The sequence below is a fragment of the Chiloscyllium punctatum genome, chromosome 18 (assembly GCF_047496795.1).
Source record: "Chiloscyllium punctatum isolate Juve2018m chromosome 18, sChiPun1.3, whole genome shotgun sequence".
NCBI classification, from domain to species: domain Eukaryota; kingdom Metazoa; phylum Chordata; class Chondrichthyes; order Orectolobiformes; family Hemiscylliidae; genus Chiloscyllium; species Chiloscyllium punctatum.
In genome coordinates, this window is record NC_092756.1 from 8,870,208 (window position 1) to 8,886,507 (window position 16,300).

Here is a 16,300-nt window from a genome sequence, read left to right on the forward strand (position 1 = left end):
TTTCTTTCATTGCTGTTGCTGATTGAATGAGCCACTGACGTGGGAACTGCTCCAAAACATGTTTCAGGACCTCTGGTGCCAATTCTCGCACGTTGAATAACGACAGACACCTTCCAAATGAGGTCTTTCAGAGACGACTTTGGGATACATTTGACAGACAGACTAGTTGAGGAATCCGTGGTGCACTGTGACACCAGCACATCAGCTTCTTCTCTGTCTTTGAACCGGGCCGCCTGCGCAAGGAATGCGAATGCGGTAATGCTTTTCGTGGAAGGATCAGAAGGGGGTAACTACACTCTCAAACAGAATGGCATATGATCAGAACCAGGTTGGAGAAAAACTTTACAATGCTTTGCACAGTAATTAAATGGAATTGCATTGCATTGCACTGCACTACGAGAGAAGATTTGTTCAAGCAAACTCGAAGGCAGGTTTGAAGTTGGGAAATCAAGCAAGAAAGCTGCGTTCTTGTCCATGTAAAAGGCTGCAGTTGAAGAACAAAGCAGTTTCTGCCCAGTTTCAAACTGGGGACTTTTCGCGTATAAGGCGAACGTGATGACCACGACACGACAGAAACAAGCCTCGGTCGCCCCCGCTGCAGCTCAGTGGCATCCAGCACTGAAAGTTGAAGCCATTCTACCTTTCACCTTTCTGTTTCCGTTAGCTCGTTGTTTAATGGGACTTGTTTAATTTTGGCTATGTGGTGAGCATGGACGAGATACACCGAAGTATCTGTTTCCACGCGGTGTACCCCAATAACGTTGTGTTGCTTACACCTGCTTTAAAGAATTACGTTTTTGCGGAGCTTACCGTCGCAGTCTGTGGCAAAATCATTTAGTCTGTTGGACTGCTCACGGGAAAGGTAGCATTGTGAAACACTGCAGAAACGAACGACTTCCTTACTTTTGCTCCGACTGACCATACTCCGTGAAAGTTTCCCAGATTCTCAGTTGAGGATTTTTGCAGCTGGAAGTTACCTCAGAAACCCTGTTAATTCGTAATGTATTGAGCGAATCGCAAAACAGAAAGCATTTAACACGGAACACAAACAAAACTGGAAAACCAAATGCATTTTCAGACACAGCGAGCATGAATGCTAAATGTGAGAGTGTCGGGGGGCATGAGCCATAAAGTAATCACACAACTAACAACAGGGCAATTCCAAACTACTCTTTCAAACATACTGGAGCCTGAGTGCACCACCACTTCCCAGACAATGCTGCAAAGAGACAAAGAAAGAACATAATAAGAATGGGCCATAAAAAGTGAATTTCACCAATCACAGTCTCGATTAGATTACCTTTCCCTTCCGATGACTGCAGGACGGAAATGAAGGAAGTGGGAGAAATTCAATAACATATGACATCGAAATACATATGAACGATTTTCTCATTGGCCAGAAAACCAAATAACGACGAGTCGAGTCACCGGAGGAGTCTGTTTCGCAACAACGATGAAATAACAGTCTCCATTCGGTTCCAGTAAAAGCTCAACTTGCCTGGAACAGAAAGCAACAGTAGAGCTGCTGGCGATTTTCCGCGCGGGAAGCGAACACGATCATGACAGCCGAGACACTTTGGAAAATTTGGCACTTTCCCAAACCGCAGTCAATTCCCTGGGAAGCAAACTCATTTTTCTTCTGTTTTTAGCAGAAATGAGGCAGGGATTGAAACAGCATTTAAACCAGCTGTTCCGTTGGAGCTGTTCAGCAGAAATGGCAGCGGTGGGATTCGAACCCACGCCTCTGTCGAGACTGGAGCCTTAATCCAGCGCCTTAGACCGCTCGGCCACACTACCAACACGCCCGAGATTCCATTTTCTTGCACTTCCAATTGTGTTCCTGCATAACAACAGATGCAAACTCACGTGAAAAGGGTTCCATGATCCCTCTCCGACTCGCACAGCTGCTGGGATGTGCGCGTCTACAATATCAATTTCTCAGCAGTTAACGATAGCCCATCAATCCAGACAAAAATCACTGGTAAACTGAGTCTACCTTCTCAGACTGGATTCAGCTACAAATGTATCTGTGAGTGCGTGAGAATATATGATCGGTTATGATTGGGTCAAATTACCATGAGCTACTTGACATTACTGCAGTTTCGATTCTTGCTTTGCTCAATGATTTCACCCATTGTTCGAAACAGGACAACTTTCACGGTGACACGGAACATGAAACACACCGGACTACAGGGAAAATGCACAAAGCTGAGCAGGCCGTGTCCCAAATCATACCGTGCAGCATAGTTTCAGTCACTGTGTCTGTTTTGCAGAATAAGGTTCCCAAAGAATGTTCCACCCTAAAACCGGAGGTAGCATTACAATCCGAGAATGACAGATTACATTGTGAGGAAGGTCTGACCTCGGGGCCGGTTCGAGATGCCACTTTCCTTGCCTTTTACCTTAACCGTGCAATTTGCTGCAGAGATTATCACACCTGGACATGAGCCTCATCGATACCAACTGAGTTGGAAACCTGTGTGGGAATCGATGAGAAAAAGCGACTCAATAAAGTTTAACAAGTTCCATGGTGCTTTTTAGAAATGCAGTTTCTGTTCACCTCAATCCAAAAGGCAGTTTCTGAACATAGTAACAGAAGTCAAAAGGTAATTACCTCACCCCACCCCCACTCCGGAAGAGGTGCTAACTGCCCTTGATTGCTTTTTGTTCACGATGTGAAGAGCTCTCACGCCTGAGTCACCGTCACGTCTCTGGTTGCAGAATGAATCACAAAGAAGGACTTTCTCCAGAGCCGCAACTGCCTCACTTCCCCACTCGCCCTACCCGTTTACATTTTCCTGCTCGTCAGTGATTTAAAGAAAACCAAATGGATGCGATGTCATTCTGTAGCCTCTCTGTCGATTCCTCCGTTTCAGTTCCAACGTGGCTTAGATCTCGGGGCGCACCTTAATACTAGCGACGCTATGAAAGCACAGGTCCAGAGGTTCCTCTGAGAGTGTAATTTCTTTCATTGCTGTTGCTGATTGAATGAGCCACTGACGTGGGAACTGCCACAAAACATGATTCAGGACCTCTGGTGCCAATTCTCGCACGTTGAATAACGACAGACACCTTCCAAATGAGGTCTTTCAGAGACGACTTTGGGATACATTTGACAGACAGACTAGTTGAGGAATCCGTGGTGCACTGTGACACCAGCACATCAGCTTCTTCTCTGTCTTTGAACCGGGCCGCCTGCGCAAGGAATGCGAATGCGGTAATGCTTTTCGTGGAAGGATCAGAAGGGGGTAACTACACTCTCAAACAGAATGGCATATGATCAGAACCAGGTTGGAGAAAAACTTTACAATGCTTTGCACAGTAATTAAATGGAATTGCATTGCATTGCACTGCACTACGAGAGAAGATTTGTTCAAGCAAACTCGAAGGCAGGTTTGAAGTTGGGAAATCAAGCAAGAAAGCTGCGTTCTTGTCCATGTAAAAGGCTGCAGTTGAAGAACAAAGCAGTTTCTGCCCAGTTTCAAACTGGGGACTTTTCGCGTATAAGGCGAACGTGATGACCACGACACGACAAAAACAAGCCTCGGTCGCCCCCGCTGCAGCTCAGTGGCATCCAGCACTGAACGTTGAAGCCATTCTACCTTTCACCTTTCTGTTTCCGTTAGCTCGTTGTTTAATGGGACTTGTTTAATTTTGGCTATGTGGTGAGCATGGACGAGATACACCGAAGTATCTGTTTCCACGCGGTGTACCCCAATAACGTTGTGTTGCTTACACCTGCTTTAAAGAATTACGTTTTTGCGGAGCTTACCGTCGCAGTCTGTGGCAAAATCATTTCGTCTGTTGGACTGCTCACGGGAAAGGTAGCATTGTGAAACACTGCAGAAACGAACGACTTCCTTACTTTTGCTCCGACTGACCATACTCCGTGAAAGTTTCCCAGATTCTCAGTTGAGGATTTTTGCAGCTGGAAGTTACCTCAGAAACCCTGTTAATTCGTAATGTATTGAGCGAATCGCAAAACAGAAAGCATTTAACACGGAACACAAACAAAACTGGAAAACCAAATGCATTTTCAGACACAGCGAGCATGAATGCTAAATGTGAGAGTGTCGGGGGGCATGAGCCATAAAGTAATCACACAACTAACAACAGGGCAATTCCAAACTACTCTTTCAAACAGACTGGAGCCTGAGTGCACCACCACTTCCCAGACAATGCTGCAAAGAGACAAAGAAAGAACATAATAAGAATGGGCCATAAAAAGTGAATTTCACCAATCACAGTCTCGATTAGATTACCTTTCCCTTCCGATGACTGCAGGACGGAAATGAAGGAAGTGGGAGAAATTCAATAACATATGACATCGAAATACATTGGAACGATTTTCTCATTGGCCAGAAAACCAAATAACGACGAGTCGAGTCACCGGAGGAGTCTGTTTCGCAACAACGATGAAATAACAGTCTCCATTCGGTTCCAGTAAAAGCTCAACTTGCCTGGAACAGAAAGCAAAAGTAGAGCTGCTGGCGATTTTCCGCGCGGGAAGCGAACACGATCATGACAGCAGAGACACTTTGGAAAATTTGGCACTTTCCCACACCGCAGTCAATTCCCTGGGAAGCAAACTCATTTTTCTTCTGTTTTTAACAGAAATGAGGCAGGGATTGAAACAGCATTTAAACCAGCTGTTCCGTTGGAGCTGTTCAGCAGAAATGGCAGCATAGGGATTCGAACCCACGCCTCTGTCGAGACTGCAGCCTTAATCCAGCGCCTTAGACCGCACGGCCACACTACCAGCACGTCCGCGAGTTCATTTTCTTGCACTTCCAATTGTGTTCCTGCATAACAACAGATTCAAACTGACGTGAAAAGGGTTGAATGATCCCTCTCCGACTCGCACAGCTGCTGGGATGTGCCCGTCTACAATATCAATTTCTCAGCAGTTAACGATAGCCCATCAATCCAGACAAAAATCACCGGTAAACTGAGTCTATCTTCTCAGACTGGATTCAGCTACAAATGTATCTGTGAGTGCGTGAGAATATATGATCGGTTATGATTGGGTCAAATTACCATGAGCTACTTGACATTACTGCAATTTCGATTCTTGCTTTGCTAAATGATTTCATCCATTGCTCGAAACAGGACAACTTTCACGTTTACACGGAACATGAAACACACCGGACTACAGGGAAAATGCACAAAGCTGAGCAGGCCGTGTCCCAAATCATACCGTGCAGCATAGTTTCAGTCACTGTGTCTGTTTTGCAGAATAAGGTTCCCAAAGAATGTTCCACCCTAAAACCGGAGGTAGCATTACAATCTGAGAACGACAGATTACATTGTGAGGAAGGTCTGACCTCGGGGCCGGTTCGAGATGTCACTTTCCTTGCTTTTTACCTTAACCGTGCAATTTGCTGCAGAGATGATCACACCTGGACATGAGCCTCATCGATACCAAAAGAGTTGGAAACCTGTGTGTGAATCGATTAAAAAAAGCGACTCAATAAAGTTTAACAAGTTCCATGTTGCTTTTTAGAAATGCAGTTTCTGTTCACCTCAATCCAAAAGGCAGTTTCTGAACATGGTAACAGAAGTCAAAAGGTAATTACCTCACCCCACCCCCACTCCGGAAGAGGTGCTAACTGCCCTTGATTGCTTTTTGTTCACGATGTGAAGAGCTCTCACGCCTGAGTCACCGTCACGTCTCTGGTTGCTGAGTGAATCACAAAGAAGGACGTTCTCCAGAGCTGCAACTGCCTCACTTCCCCACTCGCCCTCCCCGTTTCCATTTTCCTGCTCGTCAGTGATTTAAAGAAAACCAAATGGATGCGATGTCATTCTGTCGCCTCTCTGTCGATTCCTCCGTTTCAGTTCCAACGTGGCTTAGATCTCGGGGCGCACCTTAATACTAGCGACTTAATGGGACTTGTGTAATTTTTGGCGATGTGGTGAGCATGGACGAGATACACCGAAGTGTCTGTTTCCACGCGGTGTACCCCAATAACGTTGTGTTGCTTACACCTGCTTTAAAGAATTACGTTTTTGCGGAGCTTACCGTCGCAGTCTGTGGCAAAATCATTTAGTCTGTTGGACTGCTCACGGGAAAGGTAGCATTGTGAAACACTGCAGAAACGAACGACTTCCTTACTTTTGCTCCGACTGACCATACTCCGTGAAAGTTTCCCAGATTCTCAGTTGAGGATTTTTGCAGCTGGAAGTTACCTCGGAAACCCTGTTAATTCGTAATGTATTGAGCGAATCGCAAAACAGAAAGCACTTAACACGGAACACAAACAAAACTGGAAAACCAAATGCATTTTCAGACACAGCGAGCATGAATGCTAAATGTGAGACAGTCCGGGGGCATGAGCCATAAAGTAATCACACAACTAAGAACAGGGCAATTCCAAAATACTCTTTCAAACATACTGGAGCCTGAGTGCACCACCACTTCCCAGACAATGCTGCAAAGAGACAAAGAAAGGACATAATAAGAATGGGCCATAAAAAGTGAATTTCACCAAACACAGTCTCGATTGGATTACCTTTCCCTTCCGATGACTCCAGGACGGAAATGACTGAAGTGGGAGAAATTCAATAACATATGACATCGAAATACATTGGAACGATTTTCTCATTGGCCAGAAAACCAAATAACGACGAGTCGAGTCACCGTAGGACTCTGTTTCACAACAACGATGAAATAACAGTCTCCATTCGGTTCCAGTAAAAGCTCAACTTGCCTGGAACAGAAAGCAACAGTAGAGCTGCTGGCGATTTTCCGTGCGGGAAGCGAACACGATCACGACAGCACAGACACTTTGGAAAATTCGGCACTTTTCTACACCGCAGTCAATTCCCCGGGAAGCAAACTCATTTTTCTTCTGTTTTAAACAGAAATGAGGCAGGGATTGAAGCAGCATTTAAACCAAAAAAATGGTCTGGCGCTGTTCAGCAGAAATGGCAGCGGTGGGATTCGAACCCACGCCTCTGTCGAGACTGGAGCCTTAATCCAGCGCCTTAGACCGCTCGGCCACACTACCAACACGCCCGAGATTCCATTTTCTTGCACTTCCAATTGTGTTCCTGCATAACAACAGATGCAAACTCACGTGAAAAGGGTTCCATGATCCCTCTCCGACTCGCACAGCTGCTGGGATGTGCCCGTCGACAATATCAATTTCTCAGCAGTTAACGATAGCCCATCAATCCAGACAAAAATCACCGGTAAACTGAGTCTTTTTTCTCAGACTGGATTCAGCTACAAATGTATCTGTGAGTGCGTGAGAATATATGATCGGTTATGATTGGGTCAAATTACCATGAGCTACTTGACATTACTGCAATTTCGATTCTTGCTTTGCTAAATGATTTCACCCATTGCTCGAAACAGGACAACTTTCACGTTTACACGGAACATGAAACACACCAGACTACAGGGAAAATGCACAAAGCTGAGCAGGCCGTGTCCCAAATCATACCGTGCAGCATAGTTTCAGTCACTGTGTCTGTTTTGCAGAATAAGGTTCCCAAAGAATGTTCCACCCTAAAACCGGAGGTAGCATTACAATCCGAGAACGACAGGTTACATTGTGAGGAAGGTCTGACCTCGGGGCCGGTTCGAGATGTCACTTTCCTTGCTTTTTACCTTAACCGTGCAATTTGCTGCAGAGATGATCACACCTGGACATGAGCCTCATCGATACCAAAAGAGTTGGAAACCTGTGTGTGAATCGATTAAAAAAAGCGACTCAGTTGAGGATTTTTGCAGCTGGAAGTTACCTCAGAAACCCTGTTAATTCGTAATGTATTGAGCGAATCGCAAAACAGAAAGCATTTAACACGGAACACAAACAAAACTGGAAAACCAAATGCATTTTCAGACACAGCGAGCATGAATGCTAAATGTGAGAGTGTCGGGGGGCATGAGCCATAAAGTAATCACACAACTAACAACAGGGCAATTCCAAACTACTCTTTCAAACATACTGGAGCCTGAGTGCACCACCACTTCCCAGACAATGCTGCAAAGAGACAAAGAAAGAACATAATAAGAATGGGCCATAAAAAGTGAATTTCACCAATCACAGTCTCGATTAGATTACCTTTCCCTTCCGATGACTGCAGGACGGAAATGAAGGAAGTGGGAGAAATTCAATAACATATGACATCGAAATACATATGAACGATTTTCTCATTGGCCAGAAAACCAAATAACGACGAGTCGAGTCACCGGAGGAGTCTGTTTCGCAACAACGATGAAATAACAGTCTCCATTCGGTTCCAGTAAAAGCTCAACTTGCCTGGAACAGAAAGCAACAGTAGAGCTGCTGGCGATTTTCCGCGCGGGAAGCGAACACGATCATGACAGCAGAGACACTTTGGAAAATTTGGCACTTTCCCACACCGCAGTCAATTCCCTGGGAAGCAAACTCATTATTCTTCTGTTTTTAACAGAAATGAGGCAGGGATTGAAACAGCATTTAAACCAGCTGTTCCGTTGGAGCTGTTCAGCAGAAATGGCAGTGGTGGGATTCGAACCCACGCCTCTGTCGAGACTAGAGCCTTAACCCAGCGCCTTAGACCGCACGGCCACACTACCAGCACGTCCGCGAGTTCATTTTCTTGCACTTCCAATTGTGTTCCTGCATAACAACAGATGCAAACTCACGTGAAAAGGGTTCCATGATCCCTCTCCGACTCGCACAGCTGCTGGGATGTGCGCGTCTACAATATCAATTTCTCAGCAGTTAACGATAGCCCATCAATCCAGACAAAAATCACTGGTAAACTGAGTCTATCTTCTCAGACTGGATTCAGCTACAAATGTATCTGTGAGTGCGTGAGAATATATGATCGGTTATGATTGGGTCAAATTACCATGAGCTACTTGACATTACTGCAGTTTCGATTCTTGCTTTGCTCAATGATTTCACCCATTGTTCGAAACAGGACAACTTTCACGGTGACACGGAACATGAAACACACCGGACTACAGGGAAAATGCACAAAGCTGAGCAGGCCGTGTCCCAAATCATACCGTGCAGCATAGTTTCAGTCACTGTGTCTGTTTTGCAGAATAAGGTTCCCAAAGAATGTTCCACCCTAAAACCGGAGGTAGCATTACAATCCGAGAATGACAGATTACATTGTGAGGAAGGTCTGACCTCGGGGCCGGTTCGAGATGCCACTTTCCTTGCCTTTTACCTTAACCGTGCAATTTGCTGCAGAGATTATCACACCTGGACATGAGCCTCATCGATACCAACTGAGTTGGAAACCTGTGTGGGAATCGATGAGAAAAAGCGACTCAATAAAGTTTAACAAGTTCCATGGTGCTTTTTAGAAATGCAGTTTCTGTTCACCTCAATCCAAAAGGCAGTTTCTGAACATAGTAACAGAAGTCAAAAGGTAATTACCTCACCCCACCCCCACTCCGGAAGAGGTGCTAACTGCCCTTGATTGCTTTTTGTTCACGATGTGAAGAGCTCTCACGCCTGAGTCACCGTCACGTCTCTGGTTGCAGAATGAATCACAAAGAAGGACTTTCTCCAGAGCCGCAACTGCCTCACTTCCCCACTCGCCCTACCCGTTTACATTTTCCTGCTCGTCAGTGATTTAAAGAAAACCAAATGGATGCGATGTCATTCTGTAGCCTCTCTGTCGATTCCTCCGTTTCAGTTCCAACGTGGCTTAGATCTCGGGGCGCACCTTAATACTAGCGACGCTATGAAAGCACAGGTCCAGAGGTTCCTCTGAGAGTGTAATTTCTTTCATTGCTGTTGCTGATTGAATGAGCCACTGACGTGGGAACTGCTCCAAAACATGTTTCAGGACCTCTGGTGCCAATTCTCGCACGTTGAATAACGACAGACACCTTCCAAATGAGGTCTTTCAGAGACGACTTTGGGATACATTTGACAGACAGACTAGTTGAGGAATCCGTGGTGCACTGTGACACCAGCACATCAGCTTCTTCTCTGTCTTTGAACCGGGCCGCCTGCGCAAGGAATGCGAATGCGGTAATGCTTTTCGTGGAAGGATCAGAAGGGGGTAACTACACTCTCAAACAGAATGGCATATGATCAGAACCAGGTTGGAGAAAAACTTTACAATGCTTTGCACAGTAATTAAATGGAATTGCATTGCATTGCACTGCACTACGAGAGAAGATTTGTTCAAGCAAACTCGAAGGCAGGTTTGAAGTTGGGAAATCAAGCAAGAAAGCTGCGTTCTTGTCCATGTAAAAGGCTGCAGTTGAAGAACAAAGCAGTTTCTGCCCAGTTTCAAACTGGGGACTTTTCGCGTATAAGGCGAACGTGATGACCACGACACGACAAAAACAAACCTCGGTCGCCCCCGCTGCAGCTCAGTGGCATCCAGCACTGAAAGTTGAAGCCATTCTGCCTTTCACCTTTCTGTTTCCGTTAGCTCGTTGTTTAATGGGACTTGTTTAATTTTGGCTATGTGGTGAGCATGGACGAGATACACCGAAGTATCTGTTTCCACGCGGTGTACCCCAATAACGTTGTGTTGCTTACACCTGCTTTAAAGAATTACGTTTTTGCGGAGCTTACCGTCGCAGTCTGTGGCAAAATCATTTAGTCTGTTGGACTGCTCACGGGAAAGGTAGCATTGTGAAACACTGCAGAAACGAACGACTTCCTTACTTTTGCTCCGACTGACCATACTCCGTGAAAGTTTCCCAGATTCTCAGTTGAGGATTTTTGCAGCTGGAAGTTACCTCAGAAACCCTGTTAATTCGTAATGTATTGAGCGAATCGCAAAACAGAAAGCATTTAACACGGAACACAAACAAAACTGGAAAACCAAATGCATTTTCAGACACAGCGAGCATGAATGCTAAATGTGAGAGTGTCGGGGGGCATGAGCCATAAAGTAATCACACAACTAACAACAGGGCAATTCCAAACTACTCTTTCAAACAGACTGGAGCCTGAGTGCACCACCACTTCCCAGACAATGCTGCAAAGAGACAAAGAAAGAACATAATAAGAATGGGCCATAAAAAGTGAATTTCACCAATCACAGTCTCGATTAGATTACCTTTCCCTTCCGATGACTGCAGGACGGAAATGAAGGAAGTGGGAGAAATTCAATAACATATGACATCGAAATACATTGGAACGATTTTCTCATTGGCCAGAAAACCAAATAACGACGAGTCGAGTCACCGGAGGAGTCTGTTTCGCAACAACGATGAAATAACAGTCTCCATTCGGTTCCAGTAAAAGCTCAACTTGCCTGGAACAGAAAGCAACAGTAGAGCTGCTGGCGATTTTCCGCGCGGGAAGCGAACACGATCATGACAGCAGAGACACTTTGGAAAATTTGGCACTTTCCCACACCGCAGTCAATTCCCTGGGAAGCAAACTCATTTTTCTTCTGTTTTTAACAGAAATGAGGCAGGGATGGAAACAGCATTTAAACCAGCTGTTCCGTTGGAGCTGTTCAGCAGAAATGGCAGCGGTGGGATTCGAACCCACGCCTCTGTCGAGACTGCAGCCTTAATCCAGCGCCTTAGACCGCACGGCCACACTACCAGCACGTCCGCGAGTTCATTTTCTTGCACTTCCAATTGTGTTCCTGCATAACAACAGATTCAAACTGACGTGAAAAGGGTTGAATGATCCCTCTCCGACTCGCACAGCTGCTGGGATGTGCCCGTCTACAATATCAATTTCTCAGCAGTTAACGATAGCCCATCAATCCAGACAAAAATCACCGGTAAACTGAGTCTATCTTCTCAGACTGGATTCAGCTACAAATGTATCTGTGAGTGCGTGAGAATATATGATCGGTTATGATTGGGTCAAATTGCGATGAGCTACTTGACATTACTGCAATTTCGATTCTTGCTTTGCTAAATGATTTCATCCATTGCTCGAAACAGGACAACTTTCACGTTTACACGGAACATGAAACACACCGGACTACAGGGAAAATGCACAAAGCTGAGCAGGCCGTGTCCCAAATCATACCGTGCAGCATAGTTTCAGTCACTGTGTCTGTTTTGCAGAATAAGGTTCCCAAAGAATGTTCCACCCTAAAACCGGAGGTTGCATTACAATCCGAGAATGACAGATTACATTGTGAGGAAGGTCTGACCTCGGGGCCGGTTCGAGATGTCACTTTCCTTGCTTTTTACCTTAACCTTGCAATTTGCTGCAGAGATGATCACACCTGGACATGAGCCTCATCGATACCAAAAGAGTTGGAAACCTGTGTGTGAATCGATTAAAAAAAGCGACTCAATAAAGTTTAACAAGTTCCATGTTGCTTTTTAGAAATGCAGTTTCTGTTCACCTCAATCCAAAAGGCAGTTTCTGAACATGGTAACAGAAGTCAAAAGGTAATTACCTCACCCCACCCCCACTCCGGAAGAGGTGCTAACTGCCCTTGATTGCTTTTTGTTCACGATGTGAAGAGCTCTCACGCCTGAGTCACCGTCACGTCTCTGGTTGCTGAGTGAATCACAAAGAAGGACGTTCTCCAGAGCTGCAACTGCCTCACTTCCCCACTCGCCCTCCCCGTTTCCATTTTCCTGCTCGTCAGTGATTTAAAGAAAACCAAATGGATGCGATGTCATTCTGTCGCCTCTCTGTCGATTCCTCCGTTTCAGTTCCAACGTGGCTTAGATCTCGGGGCGCACCTTAATACTAGCGACTTAATGGGACTTGTGTAATTTTTGGCGATGTGGTGAGCATGGACGAGATACACCGAAGTGTCTGTTTCCACGCGGTGTACGCCAATAACGTTGTGTTGCTTACACCTGCTTTAAAGAATTACGTTTTTGCGGAGCTTACCGTCGCAGTCTGTGGCAAAATCATTTAGTCTGTTCGACTGCTCACGGGAAAGGTAGCATTGTGAAACACTGCAGAAACGAACGACTTCCTTACTTTTGCTCCGACTGACCATACTCCGTGAAAGTTTCCCAGATTCTCAGTTGAGGATTTTTGCAGCTGGAAGTTACCTCGGAAACCCTGTTAATTCGTAATGTATTGAGCGAATCGCAAAACAGAAAGCACTTAACACGGAACACAAACAAAACTGGAAAACCAAATGCATTTTCAGACACAGCGAGCATGAATGCTAAATGTGAGACAGTCCGGGGGCATGAGCCATAAAGTAATCACACAACTAAGAACAGGGCAATTCCAAAATACTCTTTCAAACATACTGGAGCCTGAGTGCACCACCACTTCCCAGACAATGCTGAAAAGAGACAAAGAAAGAACATAATAAGAATGGGCCATAAAAAGTGAATTTCACCAATCACAGTCTCGATTAGATTACCTTTCCCTTCCGATGACTCCAGGACGGAAATGACTGAAGTGGGAGAAATTCAATAACATATGACATCGAAATACATTGGAACGATTTTCTCATTGGCCAGAAAACCAAATAACGACGAGTCGAGTCACCGTAGGACTCTGTTTCACAACAACGATGAAATAACAGTCTCCATTCGGTTCCAGTAAAAGCTCAACTTGCCTGGAACAGAAAGCAACAGTAGAGCTGCTGGCGATTTTCCGTGCGGGAAGCGAACACGATCACGACAGCACAGATACTTTGGAAAATTCGGCACTTTTCTACACCGCAGTCAATTCCCCGGGAAGCAAACTCATTTTTCTTCTGTTTTAAACAGAAATGAGGCAGGGATTGAAGCAGCATTTAAACCAAAAAAATGGTTTGGCGCTGTTCAGCAGAAATGGCAGCGGTGGGATTCGAACCCACGCCTCTGTCGAGACTGGAGCCTTAACCCAGCGCCTTAGACCGCTCGGCCACACTACCAGCACGCCAAACTCCATTTTCTTGCACTTCCAATTGTGTTCCTGCATAACAACAGATTTAAACTGACGTGAAAAGGGTTGAATGATCCCTCTCCGACTCGCACAGCTGCTGGGATGTGCCCGTCGACAATATCAATTTCTCAGCAGTTAACGATAGCCCATCAATCCAGACAAAAATCACCGGTAAACTGAGACTATCTTCTCAGACTGGATTCAGCTACAAATGTATCTGTGAGTGCGTGAGAATATATGATCGGTTATGATTGGGTCAAATTACCATGAGCTACTTGACATTACTGCAATTTCGATTCTTGCTTTGCTAAATGATTTCACCCATTGCTCGAAACAGGACAACTTTCACGTTTACACGGAACATGAAACACACCAGACTACAGGGAAAATGCACAAAGCTGAGCAGGCCGTGTCCCAAATCATACCGTGCAGCATAGTTTCAGTCACTGTGTCTGTTTTGCAGAATAAGGTTCCCAAAGAATGTTCCACCCGAAAACCGGAGGTAGCATTACAATCCGAGAACGACAGATTACATTGTGAGGAAGGTCTGACCTCGGGGCCGGTTCGAGATGTCACTTTCCTTGCTTTTTACCTTAACCGTGCAATTTGCTGCAGAGATTATCACACCTGGACATGAGCCTCATCGATACCAAACGAGTTGGAAACCTGTGTGTGAATCGATTAAAAAAAGCGACTCAGTTGAGGATTTTTGCAGCTGGAAGTTACCTCAGAAACCCTGTTAATTCGTAATGTATTGAGCGAATCGCAAAACAGAAAGCATTTAACACGGAACACAAACAAAACTGGAAAACCAAATGCATTTTCAGACACAGCGAGCATGAATGCTAAATGTGAGAGTGTCGGGGGGCATGAGCCATAAAGTAATCACACAACTAACAACAGGGCAATTCCAAACTACTCTTTCAAACAGACTGGAGCCTGAGTGCACCACCACTTCCCAGACAATGCTGCAAAGAGACAAAGAAAGAACATAATAAGAATGGGCCATAAAAAGTGAATTTCACCAATCACAGTCTCGATTAGATTACCTTTCCCTTCCGATGACTGCAGGACGGAAATGAAGGAAGTGGGAGAAATTCAATAACATATGACATCGAAATACATATGAACGATTTTCTCATTGGCCAGAAAACCAAATAACGACGAGTCGAGTCACCGGAGGAGTCTGTTTCGCAACAACGATGAAATAACAGTCTCCATTCGGTTCCAGTAAAAGCTCAACTTGCCTGGAACAGAAAGCAACAGTAGAGCTGCTGGCGATTTTCCGCGCGGGAAGCGAACACGATCATGACAGCAGAGACACTTTGGAAAATTTGGCACTTTCCCACACCGCAGTCAATTCCCTGGGAAGCAAACTCATTTTTCTTCTGTTTTTAACAGAAATGAGGCAGGGATTGAAACAGCATTTAAACCAGCTGTTCCGTTGGAGCTGTTCAGCAGAAATGGCAGCGGTGGGATTCGAACCCACGCCTCTGTTGAGACTGGAGTCTTAATCCAGCGCCTTAGACCGCTCGGCCACACTACCAACACGCCCGAGATTCCATTTTCTTGCACTTCCAATTGTGTTCCTGCATAACAACAGATGCAAACTCACGTGAAAAGGGTTCCATGATCCCTCTCCGACTCGCACAGCTGCTGGGATGTGCGCGTCTACAATATCAATTTCTCAGCAGTTAACCATAGCCCATCAATCCAGACAAAAATCACTGGTAAGCTGAGTCTATCTTCTCAGACTGGATTCAGCTACAAATGTATCTGTGAGTGCGTGAGAATATATGATCGGTTATGATTGGGTCAAATTACCATGAGCTACTTGACATTACTGCAGTTTCGATTCTTGCTTTGCTCAATGATTTCACCCATTGTTCGAAACAGGACAACTTTCACGGTGACACGGAACATGAAACACACCGGACTACAGGGAAAATGCACAAAGCTGAGCAGGCCGTGTCCCAAATCATACCGTGCAGCATAGTTTCAGTCACTGTGTCTGTTTTGCAGAATAAGGTTCCCAAAGAATGTTCCACCCTAAAACCGGAGGTAGCATTACAATCCGAGAATGACAGATTACATTGTGAGGAAGGTCTGACCACGGGGCCGGTTCGAGATGCCACTTTCCTTGCCTTTTACCTTAACCGTGCAATTTGCTGCAGAGATTATCACACCTGGACATGAGCCTCATCGATACCAACTGAGTTGGAAACCTGTGTGGGAATCGATGAGAAAAAGCGACTCAATAAAGTTTAACAAGTTCCATGGTGCTTTTTAGAAATGCAGTTTCTGTTCACCTCAATCCAAAAGGCAGTTTCTGAACATAGTAACAGAAGTCAAAAGGTAATTACCTCACCCCACCCCCACTCCGGAAGAGGTGCTAACTGCCCTTGATTGCTTTTTGTTCACGATGTGAAGAGCTCTCACGCCTGAGTCACCGTCACGTCTCTGGTTGCAGAATGAATCACAAAGAAGGACTTTCTCCAGAGCCGCAA

General features: G+C 45.3%; 4 non-coding genes across 4 annotated transcripts; all 4 read right to left on the reverse strand.

Annotated features, from left to right (window-relative positions):
* Positions 1-1,715: 1,715 nt before the first annotated feature.
* trnal-aag (transfer RNA leucine (anticodon AAG)) lies at positions 1,716-1,797 on the reverse strand. The gene has a single exon. It is a non-coding gene; the product is annotated as a tRNA-Leu (tRNA).
* A 5,131-nt stretch (positions 1,798-6,928) lies between these two features.
* Positions 6,929-7,010, reverse strand: trnal-aag (transfer RNA leucine (anticodon AAG)). Its single transcript has one exon. It is a non-coding gene; the product is annotated as a tRNA-Leu (tRNA).
* Positions 7,011-13,700: 6,690 nt separating this feature from the next.
* Positions 13,701-13,782, reverse strand: trnal-aag (transfer RNA leucine (anticodon AAG)). Its single transcript has one exon. It is a non-coding gene; the product is annotated as a tRNA-Leu (tRNA).
* Positions 13,783-15,257: 1,475 nt separating this feature from the next.
* Positions 15,258-15,339, reverse strand: trnal-aag (transfer RNA leucine (anticodon AAG)). The gene has a single exon. It is a non-coding gene; the product is annotated as a tRNA-Leu (tRNA).
* Positions 15,340-16,300: the final 961 nt, after the last annotated feature.